An 18,804-nucleotide genomic window follows, 5' to 3' on the forward strand; every position below is an offset into this window, starting at 1 on the left:
TAAGCTGCATGCTAATAAGCTTCTCAAAACACAAGATGTTCGTTGGTTTTTTTAAGTCGATTAGAAGGAAAAGATGAAAGTAAACATTTCCATGTTTAGTTATTTGATTAAAAGGGTAGCTGTAGGTCTGTAAGATTATTGACGTGTTAAGTTTTGTTGCTCTATCCAATATGTAGCGGAATGGCAAAATTGCAAAATTTATAACGCCGTTCGGTAAGAAGGTATATGAGGAAATTCAGGTAAAACGCATCGCCCTTTCCAGTACTGAACTGGCAATGTATTGTTATAAATTGATCATTTGCATATGCACAGACGACGCGTATTGGTTATGGGTCCACGATGACCGAGTGGTTACGATGTCTCGCCATATTACCATAAGCCCTCTACCTCTGATTCGTGAGTTCGAATCCCATGTGGGGCAGTTGCCAAGTACTGATCGCTGGTCGGTGGTAATACTCCGGCTTTTCCCCACCAACAAAGCAGACACGTCCTTGAATGACCCTGGCTGTCAAATTGACGTTAATCTTATAGAACCCAAACCTAATATTGCTCATCCCATTCAACAGAGTGCAGAGAGGTAAATTGTGTACGTCAGGTCAAAAGAGTAGAATTTACAAAGCAATATATTTAGAACACTTATTGTATATATTCACCTATAACACTTTCTAGTTCTAATTTGCGTAATGATTATGAGCGCCAATAACTGAGGGGAAATAAAGCCTTGATTAATGACATTCCATAAACAATAGCACGTGTTGTACATCGGAGAGAGGATTTTGTGATATAAACAACCAATCGATCTTTCTATCGTCTGATGTATCTTTATTTTCTCAAGCTCAAAGGAATTAGAAGAATCGAATACCGTGTTTCGCAATCACATGTGTTATTGATGAAATAAATGCTATTGCCCTTCAGAAGATCTACGAAAAGGTATTAATTTAAATACCAGAGCGTTTGCCCCTGCAGCTTTGATTATTTGAACATGGGTACAAGGTTGGTTTTATATAAATATTCGTTCTGAATCAAAACCATACATGTTATGGTGAGATAGATTCGCCTGCTGCCCCGAAAATACACACAGAATTGTCAGTTACAGTAAACTAAACCACTTGAGAATTGATTTTACTGAAAGGATGTATCTTTATCCATAAACTATATCTTTGTTACATATCTTGAATTAAATATATTTTACTAAATATCCTCAATGAAATAATAAAATCATATACATAAACTTTATTTATCTTACATCGATTTCGAAACAAATTACACAATTTATACAAATCACTTTCGATGCCGCGGATGAATGCGCTCGAGGGGTCTTGGAGTGGGAGGAAACCGGAGTGCCCTGAGAAAACCCACGTGACCAGATAGGTGACCTGTGACCTTTTCACGTCCATGAAAGACGAGTGGTTTAACCACTACACCCGATCACCCATAAAATGTCATTTAAATATCTTAAAGGGACAATTAACTGAGGCTAATTTTGTAACATAAGCGCCAAAGCATGGTATAAATGCATTGTATATTTCATAATAAATTTAACAAATTTTCTCATGTAAAACTTCAGCTGGAAAAGTATCTTTCTGCCGATTTGACAAGTTCTTCTCTCTCCTCCTTTTTTACCGGGTCACACCAAATTTGCGTAATCTTCACCCATTTGAAGTAGGCTCGCAAGAAAGCGACAGAACAGTTAAAATTTCAATCACTCGAGTGTAGTACTTGATCAATGTCTCAAAATGTACTCAGGGATCTGTCTACGCATTACATACCATTATCGATATAGACGTTGTCTTCAGTTATGACTGGTTAATGTCATATTTCTTTTGCAACCATTACTACAAAGCTTGTTTTCAACTGTTTCATTGGATTCTGAAAATTATCGTTTCCAATCAATTTCCAATTACCTCTTAAATGTACATTTACAAAAAACGCACATTAAAAAGTTGCAATGGGGTTTGTAAGTCTCGAGGGAGTTAATAACAGGAAGAACTTCTTATCTTTGTTCTGAACACTGCCTAATCGGAAGAGGCATTTACTTCTATACACGCAACGCCTCCTACCGGTCACGAACCTATTTAACCTTGACATATAAACTTCAAAGACGTTCTGTTGTTGTATGACGTAATAGTAACAGTAATTAGGTAATAGTACGAACGTAACTCGTTTAGTTCCATTCAACGCACTTATATCAACACATACGCGTAATTCGCGCTCATCACCATTAATATCACTAGCCAAACTTCGCTCACATGATAGTAAGGATGTTAAGTTGTTTACGTTCGCTAAATTCTTGATGGTATTTAATTTTATTGTGCAATATATGTGTAAAGTCGATTAGGTTTTTTTTTTTTTTTTTTTTTTTTAATGTCGTCCCGTATATTATGTATTGTTTAAGATACTAGATTAAAAATAATTAATTACATCCTCTTTGCATTATGACGTAATTGTATTTGCTGCCCCTAGCTATTTTGAAAATCCCAAGAGACCATTACTTTTGTTCATATATACTCCAGGGGTCACAGCACTTATCCACATCTATCAAAAAGACTTAGGTTGTAAAGAGATAATTTCTTCTATTTTGTTGTCCAAATAACAACATTAACGCAGCCTCGTTCTTTGTACATACACCAACCATACGCTAACATAATGGGATGGTCTTTTGACGACCATAACAATTAGCAGTAACATATTCGGCGACGTCCCAATTACATGTTCTTATGCTTATTCTTCCTGAATGGCTTTCTTCATCCTTACGCCTCCCTTGACACTACCTTATTTTAGACCTATTGTTACGTGTTTGCTCTTGTTAGGACGTTTCTGGGATATGTGTCCAAGACAAAACACAGTGAGTATATTTATCTTCTCCTGATATTTGTTTCACAGAAAACGGGTGGGACGACTGTTTACCCGTTAATAGGAACGGGCAAGGTGTCCTGCTCGATGTTTCTGACTGTGTGCTTCATCACTATAAAAAGATAAAATCTAATTATTACGAAAAGAAACAACACACATATACTGCAGCCTAGGCCCCAAGCCATATAGACATTTATACACACACAACAGTTTGAATACAAGGAGAACTGTTCTTAAATGACCATTTAAGCTTCATCAACCAAACCAACTATTGTAAGAGGGATTGTCTGTTTAGGGTTAACATTGGCAAAAAAAGTATAAAAATAGGGTCGGTAGTTAGGGATTTTTTTTTTGTGTCTGTCACTCTAAAACAATGACCGAGAGCGGAGTCTGAGGTCGAAATCTCGACTTTTAATGTTTTTTCGTAGAAAAGTGGGAAAAAATTAGGGTCGATGGGGTAACCCTAAAACAGAAATATAATTTTGCCGAAGGGGAAAAAGAAACAAACTGCTTTATCTCAAAATACACACGTACTGTTTGCTCGTACATCAATTGCAGAGGAGACTGTTCTTGAATAACCCCATCTGTTAATTAGTTGAAGGCTAATTAACGATCGATCCAAAGTTAATTATGAATACACTCTATACCATCAACGCTTAATATTATTTTTTTTTTATCCTTTTTGATATTAAATTATAGTTTCGTTTGGTTTTCAGGTGTTATATAAAACATCCTTCTTGTTGATAATCAGTCATTACGATGATAAATCAACGCAGTGGTACATTGTAGTTATCGCTATGGATATCAATGAGGTGTCAATTACACGTTACAACATTTCAAAGGTGTTTGAAGAAGTAAGGTAAACGGTACCTTATTTTTAACACAGCGCTATAGCATAGCGCTTGGGTTTATGCCGTCTGGTTTGACCCGATTTGTAAGACGAATATACCGTAGTAGGACTTGCCCCACAACGACATCTAGCGGTGATTTTGCGAACCATTTCATTCATAAACTTCCATTCATAAATTTCCGTTCATTCCTTTCAACCAATCAAAATGCTGTCTTCCAATTACTGCTTTACTAATCATTTTATTGATTGTGTTAAATAAGTAAATAAAATCAATAAAACAACAATAAGTGTTTGCTGTATTTTATTGAATGCAGATTAGCATCGTAATGTGAAAAATGCGTATTTAATATATTTCAACGGAAACCTTATACTAGCTAGACCGTATTACAGTCATATCGTTACCTGAAATATAGTTCAGTGTTCTGCACATGCAACATTATTATTGTGCACGGAGAAGAATTACGGAAAAATCAAATTACATAATAAATTAAATGGTAAAAGTGTTAATCGGGTAGCCTAATGCGTATAATAAATTCGTACATGTTAATAACTAATTTGCCATCGCGTATTAATTTTAATCAGTCTTCGCTGCCATCCCGAACTCATCGGGTGTTATCACGAGAATCTATGTTTATTCCCCGAGGAGTTCCGGATGTCTTCGCTGCAAGATTCTTCCACCTTCGACCCGGACGAAATATCCACTAACATCACTTTTATTTGCATCATCGACTGCTAAAAATGTAAGTAATGTATTAGAAAACATTTTGTGTACCATTTTTTTACATGCCTGGATATTGTAATTCATTAATAATACTTTTGCGAGATCCATTTTATCGCACATTTTCAACATCCAAAGTTATTGACAGTTGACTGAGGTACCGTTGACTGATGCTGTTTATCAACATTCAGCTAGATCTATCACAGTATCTAACGTTATGTAAGTTAATGACGATAATTTTTTGACATTTGCCCAGTTCTGATAGGATTCGACTGAAAGACGATTGATAAGTGCAGGTGCTCGCTTTGACGACATTTGTCATCTAAATTAACGCCGATTTGTCGACATTAACTCTCGACTAATAATCAACGTGCCTATGTTACAATGTACGCATAACTTACTACTTAACTTGGACCCAACCAGTAGTCGTTACGGAACAGTAGTCGTGATTGTGTACATATTCTGTTGTGAATCCAGATTTCCGAATGGCTGGAACTACTGGCAAATGCTTCATGATAGTGTTGTTTTGTTTATGTGGAAATAATGTGTTTCATCAGAAACATATATCTGGTTTCATGAGATGCTTAGTAGACTGGCCACCAGTCTCTAGAATATTAAACAAACAAAAAATTGGCTTGATTATTTTTGTCTCTACTACATGCCTGATCCTAAGTTTTAAACTAGGGGGGAGATAATCTAGTAAAGAACTCTGCTGAGAAAGTCTTATCAGCAACTTAGGGTCTGGTGGCCAGTCTAGATGCTTAGCTAAGAATTAAATTTTGCCCAAATCATGACTACTGTATGTTCGTTCATGACTACAGCATCCCAGTAGCCTATTCTATCTTTAGCTAGAATTTAAATAGTTAGTGTTTCAGTTGTAATCCCAATACACATGTATTTGACAATGTAAATATGCAACCAGATGTTCCATTTCGACATGTTTTCAGTGCCAGTTTACCCCATCTTGTTTCTAGGGACAAATTAATTTTGATTTTAACCACCTCACTGGAATCTTATTGTGTTATTCATTGGTTATTTTTAGTCCTGTACTAGAATTTACAAATGTTAAATCATATTTATTTTTGGAGAAATGTAAACTGCATCTATTTGATGAATGTGAATGCATCATTCATTCATTTGAAATTATTGTGCATGAGATTTTTTTGTCAGAATGATAATCTGGCTAATTGAAGCAGAACTCAAGATTAAAGTTTATATAATAATAGACCATCAAATTTTCAAATGACATTTAATTTGTGGTGTACTTTCATATTTAAGACATCTTCAGGCTACTATGTCATGTTTTCATGTTTTTCAGAGATGAAATTTATATTCTTATAACCAGATATTGAGATTGTAATTAAATCATGATGTGAATTTAAAATTAGTCCATATAATGTTTGATTTACGATTATACCTGAGCAAAAAGGTGTGTTATTTGGCTAACAAAATACAAAACAGGTTAAAAACACAAAAAAACCTGTCCAATCTTATTCAATTAATCCTTATGATTATCATTATCTTATCAAAATTCAAATATGATTCTAATAACTGATCAGTGATAATGATTGGCACTAAAATGATAGTTGAAAGATGGATCTAATGTACCGTACATCTAGATAGACTGATATATGTCATGAACAATATTGACCAACAGAAAGCTGACATATATATACCTAGTGTTGGGAATCGATTGAAATTCATGGCCCAATCACAGGGGCCCGTAACTACTGTATATATTAATTATAAGATATATTTTCAATCACTGGGTACGTTATATATCACAGTATTGGGACTGGATATAACATACGTATACCCATTGACTGAAAATATATATCATAATTAATATAAACAGTAGTTACGGGCCCCTGTGGTCCTCATCAGTTTTATTTAAACCAATCAATGATCGATTAGAATTTATTATTTTATTCCTTGATGTGTAAACAATTCTCATATAAATAATAGCCTTCAAAGGCAAACTGGCTTATGATCGCGAGGCCTCTCTAGATCTGTGCTGTTATGTTTTCATGTCAATTATTTTCTTTACAAATCATGCTCATCTGAAGATTTAGATTACTACGTAGTGCTTGTGCGCTCTTCAATTCGCCTAGACATTTAAAATTTGAAATGATATGAGTGACAACCACATACAAGGGAACGATTTTAACGAGCTGTCTATGATTTTTTTTGCATGTTTTACTGATCAGCTACCTTTATACTTTGGTTTATCATGGTGTCGTAAAATTTCCACCTCAAACCTTACGATACTCGACGAACTCCATTAATCTGAATACCACTATCATCATATAATGATACATTTTTATGTGTTTATATGCATGTGAACCCTGTTTTATGATGTTCAAATAGTGCATATGTTTGTTAAAAGTTTTGCTCAGATCAAAGTGAAAATGTGTTTCTCTTGCATTCTACCAACCGGCAACCCTCTGTCTTAGTGTTTCAGTATAACTAAAGTGCTAGCTACCTTTGGCTTTGGAAATATTTATTATCCTATCAGTGCAGTGTTTTTCATCTTTTAACAGATCCAGAAATCTGAGACCATGATGCTTGAACAGTTCGGCAGATCAATATACGAAGGTGGCAAACAACCACCTTCACATGATCAGATAACCTGGTCCATAATTCAACTACTGGTGATGCGACCCAGCATTACTGAAGGAAAGGACCATGGAACTATGGAATCCTTTCACCATTGAGGAAATTTATCCTCGGAAAGATCACAGATCAAGAGATGTCTAGATATTTTAGCCGCCAGATGTCATCATATCTTGCCATATCAACAAGTGGCACTGCAGAGACAAGGTCTCAAGGTAGATATAGTCCATATAAGCTAATATTAATTTGCATGCGAGGGAAACATCTGTTTTACAATGTCATTTAGGATACTTTTATCATGGAAAGTAGACAATAATAAAAGATATGTTAAAGTATACTACAAATTGATATTTTTTTAGCACTGCATATCACTTGTTTTAAGGTATGTTAACAAATCATTAAAGATATCATAATAAATGATACTAACAGTCATTTCATTCTAACAATTCATCTTCTTTCATTTCAGCACAAATACTTGTTTTGGAGAATGGTACATGACTTGACAACAACATGAATAGATAAATCCCCTTTAAAATTCATAAGGAAAATTCTATATTGGTAAGTATTACAAAACTTTTTTTTCCGAACTTAGATGTTAATTTTAATGTATAAATAAAATGTTGCTAAAAGTAATATATTTGAGCAATTGTTTGATGCATTTGCAAGACATTCCAAGACTTTCACAAAGTGATAGCAACAATAGGAAACTAATGTGTTTATAATGATGCATATTTGACTCATTAAAAACTATTTCTTTTCTTCCAGATAAGAAAGATTAATGAACTGGAACCACAAACTTGGCAAGTCAACAATTCTACCCTTGTGAGACTGAACAATGACCTAACATAAATAATAGAAAATTCTACGAGACAATTTATCAACTAGCAGCAAAAGGAGTTCAATTTTATCATGGAAATAATTTATTCTTGGCCGGAGTGAAAATCATTGTTAATTGCTTGAGAAGAATCTACATGATTATTATTAATTTCCAATTAATGATATTGCAGCTATAATTCTGTAATAAGTATGTAATTATTACATATTACATTCTGTGAATTGAACATTTTATTGAAAGACATGTGTACCAATATGCATGTAATCCATGACATATCTCTTTTTGTTAATTTCTGAATTGTATGTATTTAGGCCAATTTCCACAATATCAATAACAAATATCAAAAATTGAATGGCATGTTAAGATCATGTTACAAGAATGAGGTACATATCAATTTACCTTCTATATGTTTAACTAAATAATGTTGTAGACTTGAGCTAAACAAAATATGCTATTCTTAACAGCAGTGTTATATAAGCAGAAATTTGACAGCGCAAAATGCAACATTTACACAATTCAACAATAACAGAAATATTACATATCATATTAAATGTTAATGTAAATGTATGGATAGATAAAATGTTATACATATGTACTTAAACAATTAGAAAGTACTGTGGGTATGTGAATGCAAGTTTAATGACCAGGAAAGAATCTAAGCAAGTAAGAAGAGTGTTTTGTGTATGTATATTGATAATCTATACAGCATGAGAAAAAGCTATGCACGAGTGTAAGGGTACATGTATGATTACACACATGAGAAAGAGTAAATATATATGATGTATGTATGATGATCATTGATCACAGTTATCTTGTGTACTTTACATGTATTGATGAAAAAACTGAATAAAATGTAAATTATAAAAAAAAAAAAAAAAAAAATATTACATGGAAATACAATAACCTTGTGACTACAAAACTGTGCATAACATGTTATTTAACCGTAGTACAATTGTGATGTTATCCTTGTCTGTGATTTCTATTTGTTTCAAATATGCAGGATATTTACAGTGATGCTTATCATTGATAATTCCATATTGTTGATGTTTACATTTAATAAGTATTTAAAGACTTTCTTGATGGCAAGTTAACTTCAGCACTCGTAAAGGTATTGCTTCAAATTCCGTCTATGTAAATGTATTATAAATGCATACATTTACATTTAAGAACAATTTGATGCTAAATGTGTGAGGTTTTACATTGCCTGATATTTTCAGGCATTATTTGCAAGAATTTGAAAATTGGTTGCAAAGGCTGCAGCATTATTTATATCCTAAAACTGAAAATATATTCATGTGTTCCTTTAATATAATATAGATGTAAAAATAAATATGCAATACATGAACAGATTAAATTTCTTTGTTTTTTACTATTATCATTTCAAATTGTCTTAGTTACATCACATATTGACCAAATAGGTTACTTGCAGGAAGGTTACAGTGATTTCAACTTCCATTCAAGCAACAAAAATACATCTACTTCAGATTTCATTGTTGAAAATAGAAGTCAACAGTGAAATATAATGTCTTAGTAGCTTTAAAAACTGTTAATTACCTCTATGTATATCAAAATCAAAATTTCAAAGATCTCTTTGGACAAAAATTATTTTGAATTAACTAGGTTAGACCACAGGGGCTAGTAAATTATTCATTAAGTATAATAGTCAAAGTGCATCATATCCTAATATTAGGATATGACATAAGGTGCTGATACCACTTACAAGATCAACAATATTATAACCATATTTATGTGCCCCTGTGATTTCAAAATGGTACCGTTAGTCAGTTTCTTTATTGCTGATCGTAACTTTGTTCTGAATTTTGACTAATGGAAGTCCAGTATAACAAACTCGTCTCAAAGTAATTGCTTTGTTGTAGTTATACAATAAAAAATATGTTTATTATAATAGCATTACAACAGAATGCAAAGTTGTAGAGATCAAAATGGAAAAATGTTTACTCTGCTTTTCCTGTTGAAAAAATGATGTAAAAGAAAAGGAAATATCACTCCCAAAATTGAGTCCAATTGCATTGTCATAACCTTTAACTACAAGGACATGATGGTCACATCGCATAATTTTCGTTCACCTTGTAATCAGTTTAATAGGCATATTGATTTCTTTAATGGCTGTCTCCACATAATTGAGTTTGAAACCTTTAAAGGTGCTCCACTGCGAACAACATAAACAGTACGATTAATGTTAACAATAATTGGTGTTCATTCTGTTTGTATATGTCTAATTAATACAAAAAATAATATAAGATAGTTTATTTGGCTTTTGGAGCATGCACAATGACTATTAATTCAGTAAAGGACATTGTGCCATGGATCTTTTACAGGATGCAATTAATTGTTTTTAATGTTATTTTTATCTTTAGTAGAATTAGAAGCTCAAACTTTCCAATTGTGATTAATCTTTAGTAGAATTAGAAGCTCAAACTTTCCTGTGGTGGTAATGATGTAGAGTAAGTAACTGAAGAAGAATGCTTATTTGTCGTCTCCTCTTTTTGATAGAAAAAACATACCATTTTCAGCGGTGGAGCATCTTTAAACTGTAATGATAATTCTCTATACTACTAAGTATTATATATACAGTTTGTATGTCATACACAACTGTAAATGATCCATTGAAACATTTAAATTTGAAAGGAAGTTTAAAGAGACAATTCAGTCGAAGAGTACTTTAAAATTTGCATTGTATCGGAAAGAAACCAATTCTAACGGAAGTTAGATTAGTTGGTTAAACTGCCAAACCCTGGCCCTTGTCAGCATAGTAAAGAAAATTCTGTCTAGAACTATTCAAATCTTTCTTACAGAAGTGTGTTTAGATGCATGTTCCTGTCTAAATCTAATTTCACCAACTCCTCAGTGTATTGCATTTGTTCAACGTACTTGACTTTGGCTCGGGTATGGGTACAGCATACATGTTATGCCTGAATATCATATCGATCAACGGTTTAGAATTTCATCGATATCAATTAAAATACTTATGAAATTTAGCAATATTTTTTATATGCTTTATAAAGAATGTAGAACAATACATTTATGTCATATTTTGCTTCGTGGTTATGTAACAGGATTAGCCTCATTGTATTGTCCTGGTAGTCACTCTTATAAAACATACATTATTATATAGATATGGTTATACAAGTGTATGCATATATGAATGTATAAATACAGAACATGTAATCAAACTATTTCAATATATATGGGCAAAATTGTTAAAAAATAATGGCTCATGTATTCTAATTATGAAAAGACATTTTATTTCATTTAAATTTTCTCTTTGTGTTGCGCTGTGTTTTCAGTAGTACGGCCAATGGCATGATGTAATGAAACATAAGCACGTGCTTGTTTCAACTACATTTATGTGTACATGATATAGGAGCTGTCCAAGCGCCGGATGTAAAATTTGTGTGACGTATGGCCCATCTTTTCTAAAATCTCCTATTGTACATGCTTAATGTATTGATCGAACGATATAAATAATTTGTAATTATGGACAGGGCAATCAATTAAAATAAAGCTGTATATAATGGACGTGGATATTTGTCAATTATCTTTTGTTATATGTTTCATAAGAAATGTAGAACTACTGGTTATATTTGCCATATTTTGCGTCTTGGTTATGTAAAAGAAATTAGCCTCTTCATAGATTGAAATTGTCCCTTTAAAGTTTGAAACATAGCGTGCAAAGCGTTTTCATGGCACTAGGTGCGGCGAAAGCGGCAAAATTTTCTAAAAAGGGTGAAGTACGAAAAATGTGCAGGTACATATTTTTCTTCCTAAACCCATGCAGTTGCAGCATTAAATTTAATAAACTTGGTTTACTACTGACTGATGTAAATCATGCCAATAAAAATGGATCTTTGATTGGAACTGTAATTCTTTACCCTTTTTTCCTCAAAGCACGATGATTTATAACAGTAAGTCAAAAAGCCAGAAAATTGAATATCTATACAGATAAGCATTAATAAAAAAAACATAATATCCACCTGTCAGCCATAAAATTGAATCTGTTTTTTTTTGATTGGTTACACCTGTAAGTTGGATCAGATGCTGAAATGCAAAGACAGTAAACACTGTATTTTTTATTTCAAATTCTTTAAAAGTTTTTCAAGTTGGACATTAACATTTGGAATCTAGTTTTTTTCAGTCCATTTGATTCCATTACAGTCTAATGTTACATTTCTACAAAGAATCCGGAAAATTGAGCAATATAATGTTTAAATGTGTTTCCTTATAAATATTATGGTTAAATTTGACCCTCTCCCCTGGAAACACATTCGAGACGCAAGGGCCATGAAATTCACAATATTGGTAGAGGGCCTTGAGACCTTCATATCTATATGTCTAGTATTTCTGACACAAAAAAATATATTTTCAGAACCTACCGAAGCATAATGAGTTACTGGTCCCAATTTACCAGGCTTGGGTTCATATCCCCCTGGCCGAGACACACCAAAGTCTTAAAAGTGGTAGTTTCAGTTCTGTTCCTGCTTAGCGTTCTTATCTTCAATAAAAGTGGGACGACTCAAACTAATCAATGTCAGTAATGTGAAAAAATACGGTTGTGATTTTGCGACCCGAATTGGCGAGATTTTTGCGGCATGCTTCAGGTCTAGATAGCACTATAAAAAGGGCAATAGTTCCACGATTTAGAATGACTGAGATAAGTTTTTACGATGTTCATCCTAGGAATATTACCGCAGTTTCCCAAAACACGCACCCGGGAGATGAAATTACACGCAATATTGGTGGAGGCATTGGAGGCCGTCCTTACATGACCATAGCTGTTAATAAAATTATATATTTTAAACAAACAAACAAATAATGAACAGGTCCCAATTTACCATGGGCGCGAAGCTGCCATGTAAGCACATAAGCCCGTGCATGCACATCATTTTTCTTAGCTGTGTGCACATGTATTAGATTCCCAAAAAGCTAAGTGGGCTACGCGGAAGCTAAAACCATTTGTTTGAAAAGAATATGGAAAATAAACAATGATATGATAGTATTACTTAGCATGTATACAGGTATATACTATTATAATAGGCTTTTTATGGTCTACAGCATCATGTTACCTGTATTTCGTGTACCTGTAGAGGTGTGTGTGGAATGTTTAGGGACCCACACAGATATGTAACAAAATAGTCTAAGATTGTTAACGTAGATCTACAACTATATATGTATGATAAAACACACAGGGCAGTCATGAATGAATTTATATACCTATAATGCACATGTGCATGCACAGTTGTCCAGTTTATAGTTTCTATAGATAAAATATATCAAACTTTTCACAAAACTATAGTTAGTTACTGGTTTATCGCTTATACAATGTCACCATATGCATTACTAGAATTAGTTTCACTAAAATCAGAAATCAGGTTAAACCATTTTAAATTTAAGATATGTATAATTATACATATTTAATAAGTGTATAAAAACAGTTCAAAATGAGGATATGCTGGCATGAAACAACTGAGAAAATGATTTTAATTTTAATAAAGGAGAAAATGGATTAGAAGTAAAAAAAAAATCATGTATACATTATATAACGTTTAATAAAGATTTCATCACAGAAAATTTTTAAAAAAATGTGGATTTGTAGTGAAATAATATATAATTGAAGAAACAGGAGTTCTAGCTAGATTTTATTAGAGATAATTAAAATTGTTTACAAATATCCTAGAAAGGGAGGGAGATATATATCTTAAAGTAACTCACTGCGTAAAATAAATGACATCTGGGATAAAAAAAAAAGTCTAAAAACATGCAGGCAGTAAAATAGTTATATAAAAATCTTTCAGCTCACTGCGAAAAATAGGTGATGTTCCTTTGTTATGATTTTGTTCAAAATTCTACAGCTGATGTAGTTTGGTTTTGTCTCTTATGGACAATTGAAGGTCTAACCACTGCTGGTTTGTTTCCGAATATTCAGATGATAGTGTCTGCAGGATTTCTGCTGAATCTTTGTGATGGAGATTGCGAGGCGGTGGAGGGCATGTATTGAAAGCGACAAGAATTTTGCATGTGCCGTGTGCAGTTTAATTGGAATTCTTGATGAATGGCCTCGATTTGTCATCTCATTTGTAGAATATTGTTAATTATTTTGTTACCAGATGGAGAAAGCTGCATCTTGCTGACATTGATTAAAAGGATTAGCTGTGTTTCAGCCTGCATTTCAAGGTTTTAAGTCTTGACTTTTTATAATCTTAATAGGAAAGAAGAAAATTTTTGACATTTTCAAGCAGTCCGACAATCAATGAAGTCGATGGTTAATACGTTGTGATGATCAATCAAGTCTTGTGTAGTGTGTTTTTGTCTTATATTATTATAACACTGGAAAATCTCCTGGAGAATATTTATATTTTTGACAAATAGTCTGTATGTATTATACAAGTAATGATGTGGATATGTCAGAAAATGTTAAATTCAGACTTTATTAATTTGTAATAAGACTAAAAATGTTTGCTGCATTTATGGTCAATACTCATGCAAGTAAATGTCCGCAACCTTAAGTAACATTAAAAATGTATATTACCTAAAAATGCCTGAAGGCTCATGGCATATAAAATTATTGTATCTGTTTGATAAATTTCATATTACATAGCCACTCATGTAAGTTCCTCTGTATATATCACATATCTGAATAGAAATGTACAATTACCTCCTTCAACTGCAGTTGTACCTCCTTCAACTGCAGTTGTATGGGGTACGTGCAAAAATATACTCTGCAGATGACCAAATGTTACTGATATGATAGACGTATCTATGTTTTTGATAGTATCTAAAACAGATTTGGTGATACTTAATATAAACTTCCTCATCATATGGCCATATGCTAAACATATGTCATCAATACTTCAATTTTTGTCACATATGTGATAACCTCATCATTATGATCAGTTGTGGGTGCTGAGTTCCATCACTCGTATACCAGGGTAATCATAATTGATCTCAGACAGCAAATTATGTAGGATTTAACAAAAAATTCTTAAATTGGCTGTATGAAAAACAATGTCTATTTTTGATTTCAAAATATTTCATTAAATCAAAGAATTTAATTTGGATCGGCGGCAGGCAAAGCCTATATTCTCCCTCTCCACAATGAAAATATCTTTAAAATAGGGACGATGAAGATTTCTGTGACAATCTAGATGAATCGAATGATGGAGTGGGACAATATCCCCATTTGTGATGGAGACTGTGTTGTTGAATTGGTCTCTGTGTGGTTATGGCAGGAATTGACTTTGCTGAACTGAAGGTGATATAATATAAATGCATGACTCTATCCTTTGTCATTCTCAACTCGCCTTGGACCCCACTCCTAATTAAGTGAACATGGAACTCCAGAGTGAAAATTAGGTCAATTATTACCATATTCCATAGCAACTTTGGGCCTAATTAGGTCAAGATTTGACTTTGGTGTTCTGTCCTGGTTTAGCTGTAATTGGGTGACTTAATGCATGTGGTGACAATACCGTGTGTGTCTGAGGATGTCGTCTGTCAGATACAGTGTGTGTCTGAGGATGTCGTCTGTCAGGGGTATTATGTAAAAGGTTATTTCTCATCGACCAATTCCAGAGAAACTGTGGGCAGTTCTTATCCAGAATTACTCATGCCTGGTAGTGGACACTTGAAGCTTTGATCCATCTATATTGAGCGGTCAGTTTATGATGTATATAAAAACTTATTTATAAGTTTGATTTATATCCACATATTTCGTGGGCTATGGAAAATTGTGAAAATGATTCACACTGAATTTGTTTCAATCACATGACAAGTAAACTAGAATCAAGTGTCTAGATTGTGAAATTGAATTGTCATGGATGAGTCGTTTGGCAGAAAAAAACCATGATGTCATGATGAAAATTGGTAACAAATTCCATTTTATTTTATACTTTATTTCAAGACAATAAGTGCTCAGTTTGAAAAAAATGATAAAAAATAAGGGGCGCTTTCTAAAACCAAATTTTGACTAGCTTTGAATAGAATTATTGTATAGGGTAAGCCATAAATCAATTTGCAAAACAGACATCAAATTAAGAAACTGTAGAATAGACAAAGTATTCACTGAAATTGAGCCTAGAAAAAGGGTAGGAGCGCTTACTGGGTTAAAAACAGTATGTTCATATATTTGTCGTACTGTATTTGAGGAAGTTTGGGATAGAATGTATTTTTACTGAAAGCATAGAAAGTGACTTTTGTATTAGATAAGATCAATGGTGTTTTCTGGGAGGATCTCAGGGTGATTTAACTGATAGAGACTTTAATATAAAATACACAACAATTGATATACATCTACTTGGCTGTCACCTGTACCTGGATGACCTCCGGTCGACCCCTCCCCTATCTTACATCCTGTAGCCTACCTTACCTCTCCCCTTATAGAGATATAAGTAACACTGTCACATACAGGTATATGCACCTTAAATGACCTCAATTCGACCCACCCTTGGCAATAGAAGGCCTCGATCCCCCTATTGATGTCAAGGAAGAATTATTATCAAACAGCTGTCTATATTAAAGTCTATCTTTCTATTGTGGCCCAATTGCTCTTTTTTACATGTCAGATATAAGGAACATTGATACAATACTACATGTAGCTGTCATTCAAGATAAATATTTAATTGAGTAAGATTGGCACATCCGTAGATAAGAAAAGTTCATGTAGATGTATACAGGTGTGGAAATACAATGTACTCAGGTGTACGTGTGACGAGGAGATATACCTCGGGATGTGTACAGTTTTACAATTTAAGCTTTTCACCACATCTCTTAACAAATTGCCGTGATGACCTCTTATTGATAATAAAAATAATTGCTACAAACCTATGTTGGATGAAGTTGTCGTTCTTCCATATTAATATGTTTGTTTTGTGTATTAAACACTTTGAGGTGAAACATTGGACAAGTTTGATAGGTTTATTAAGAAATTGCTATTCAAGCTTTAACAGGGAATTCTTAATTAAGTCTTCATGTCTATAAAGCAAGGTTTTGGCCATCACAAACTGTTTGGCTGCTATGTCCATGACTAGACAAAGATAAACAAACATCTATGTGAGATAGATCAGCAGAAGACTTGGAGATAAGCTTTCCAGTGATGCAGATCTGAGTGAATGGTTGTTCTGTCTATAACCGATGTCAATGGGGTAACTTTATATAAAGTTTGGATGTACAACACATTGTAGTATTTTGGAATTTGGGTGTGTGATGATTAGAGAGTGTGATAAAGCAGGCATTGTTATGTTAGGTGTTTAATCTTAGGAATCCTTGATTGATGCTCCACCTACTACATCTTCAAGAAATGCCAAAGTGTTTCAAGTAAAATTCCACAGAATGTACTTATGTGAAACAGTGTTATTCTTAGTTCAATATGAAAATTTATAATGCTTGGTTCAATGTGTATTCATTGTAGATTTGTATTATGTGATATAAGTAATTTATTTCGAGATTTTGAAATAAATTTTGAAGATTTAAATGTATTCAAGGTCGAATCATAAATTTTTAAAACTGCCTATAAAAACATATCAAAGATGTCAGCTAATGCTGCATGATGGGAAGAGGTATTAAGACTTGAAGTAATCTTTGAAAAAAAGTTTACTATTTATAAATCAGTTACGTCTTGGGATCAAGCTTCTATTTAGGGTCCATTAAAAGACTAAATTATTTATCAGGTTTTCTTATGGCAGATCTCCGGAACTCTGCCTTTTTAGGTCCATTTAGAAGACAATATGGAATGTTTATAAGGTACAACTGCAGTTTATCAATGGCCATCTCTGTAAATCAATGAAAAGTCTTGGGTCTTGGCTATGTGGGCGAGACTAAAGAGGGATAATAGATTATACCCGCATGTGACAGCGAGGTTAAAACCATGATTATACATAAACATCTCTTTGTTCTTTACACCAAAACGCAGCAGGCTACGGATCTGCTGTTTCACCTCAATTGTTGAGGGAATTTATGTGACATGTCTATGACTTTTACAAGGACAGATACACTGATTTACCTGAACAGGTAGAAATCCAGGTAGAAATCGGCCCGTTGTTTGTTGAAACATTGTCCCTCTGTAACTGTTGGACCATGCCTATACTATCAAATGTATGATCATCAGGGCGTCATCTAACCTATTGGAGTACATCAGGGGTAGTGGTTAAAGTGTATACGATCATGAGCAGTATAAACACAACTAACACAGAGATAAATCTTATAACTATAAAATGCCTAACCTATATATCTGTCTAAAAGTTATGAAACAACTCCATTCCCCCCAAAATATTAAAGAATTAGTTATGAAACAATTCTATTCTCAAAAAAAAAATTATGTAAAAATAGTTGTGAAACAATTCCATTCTCAAAACAAAAAAAGTGATTGTTATGAAACATTTCCATTCTCAAATTTTGCTTAAAAAGATAGTTTCGGTAGATGTTGAAAGCGTTGATTAAAGGGCTAATGGGTTCATACCCTCTGACAGTAAAACGTGTAAACTTCATCCACATCACATAAACGTTTTGTTGGAGTTGTGAAAGGTCAGGACACTGACTTTTATAAAGTCAGTAAAACATTCCATATTAGGTGCGGAGGAGAGCGGGAGTTGCGAATATTTTGTTTGTGACACCGCTGGGGGAGTAGCAAACATTTTTGTGACACTGCTGTTGTCTGCTGTGACCCATACACTAGTGCTGAAGCAGTTAGCGTCTTATATATCTTCCCCTTTTAGTCTTCAGGGTGTACCTATTACCTTACAACAAATCTGTACTTAGGAAATGGTGAAAAACTGTGCGTTAACATGCAGCTAAATGTCAGCCATCTATACTACTGTACCTGAAGACTCAACATGAAATAAAATCCAGCAGAGATCTTTATTGTGCGTAATTATTGTAAACCTGAAAATATCTAATTTCAGGGAGTCTCTATTGGGAATTTCA

At 33.4% G+C, this 18,804-nt stretch overlaps 1 protein-coding gene and 1 long non-coding RNA gene across 4 annotated transcripts in view; both read left to right on the plus strand.

The window, feature by feature from the left end:
- The window catches only part of LOC138336245 (probable G-protein coupled receptor 139), a 62,519-nt gene that overhangs the window by 25,368 nt on the left and 18,347 nt on the right, over positions 1 to 18,804 (plus strand). The gene's annotated exons all lie outside the window — the stretch shown is intronic.
- Positions 3,722 to 9,242, plus strand: LOC138335975 (uncharacterized). Its single transcript, XR_011210372.1, has 4 exons — positions 3,722 to 4,443; positions 6,962 to 7,249; positions 7,501 to 7,592; positions 7,800 to 9,242. It is a non-coding gene; the product is annotated as an uncharacterized lncRNA (long non-coding RNA).

This window comes from Argopecten irradians, chromosome 12, assembly GCF_041381155.1.
Source record: "Argopecten irradians isolate NY chromosome 12, Ai_NY, whole genome shotgun sequence".
Classification (NCBI taxonomy): Eukaryota; Metazoa; Mollusca; class Bivalvia; order Pectinida; family Pectinidae; genus Argopecten; species Argopecten irradians.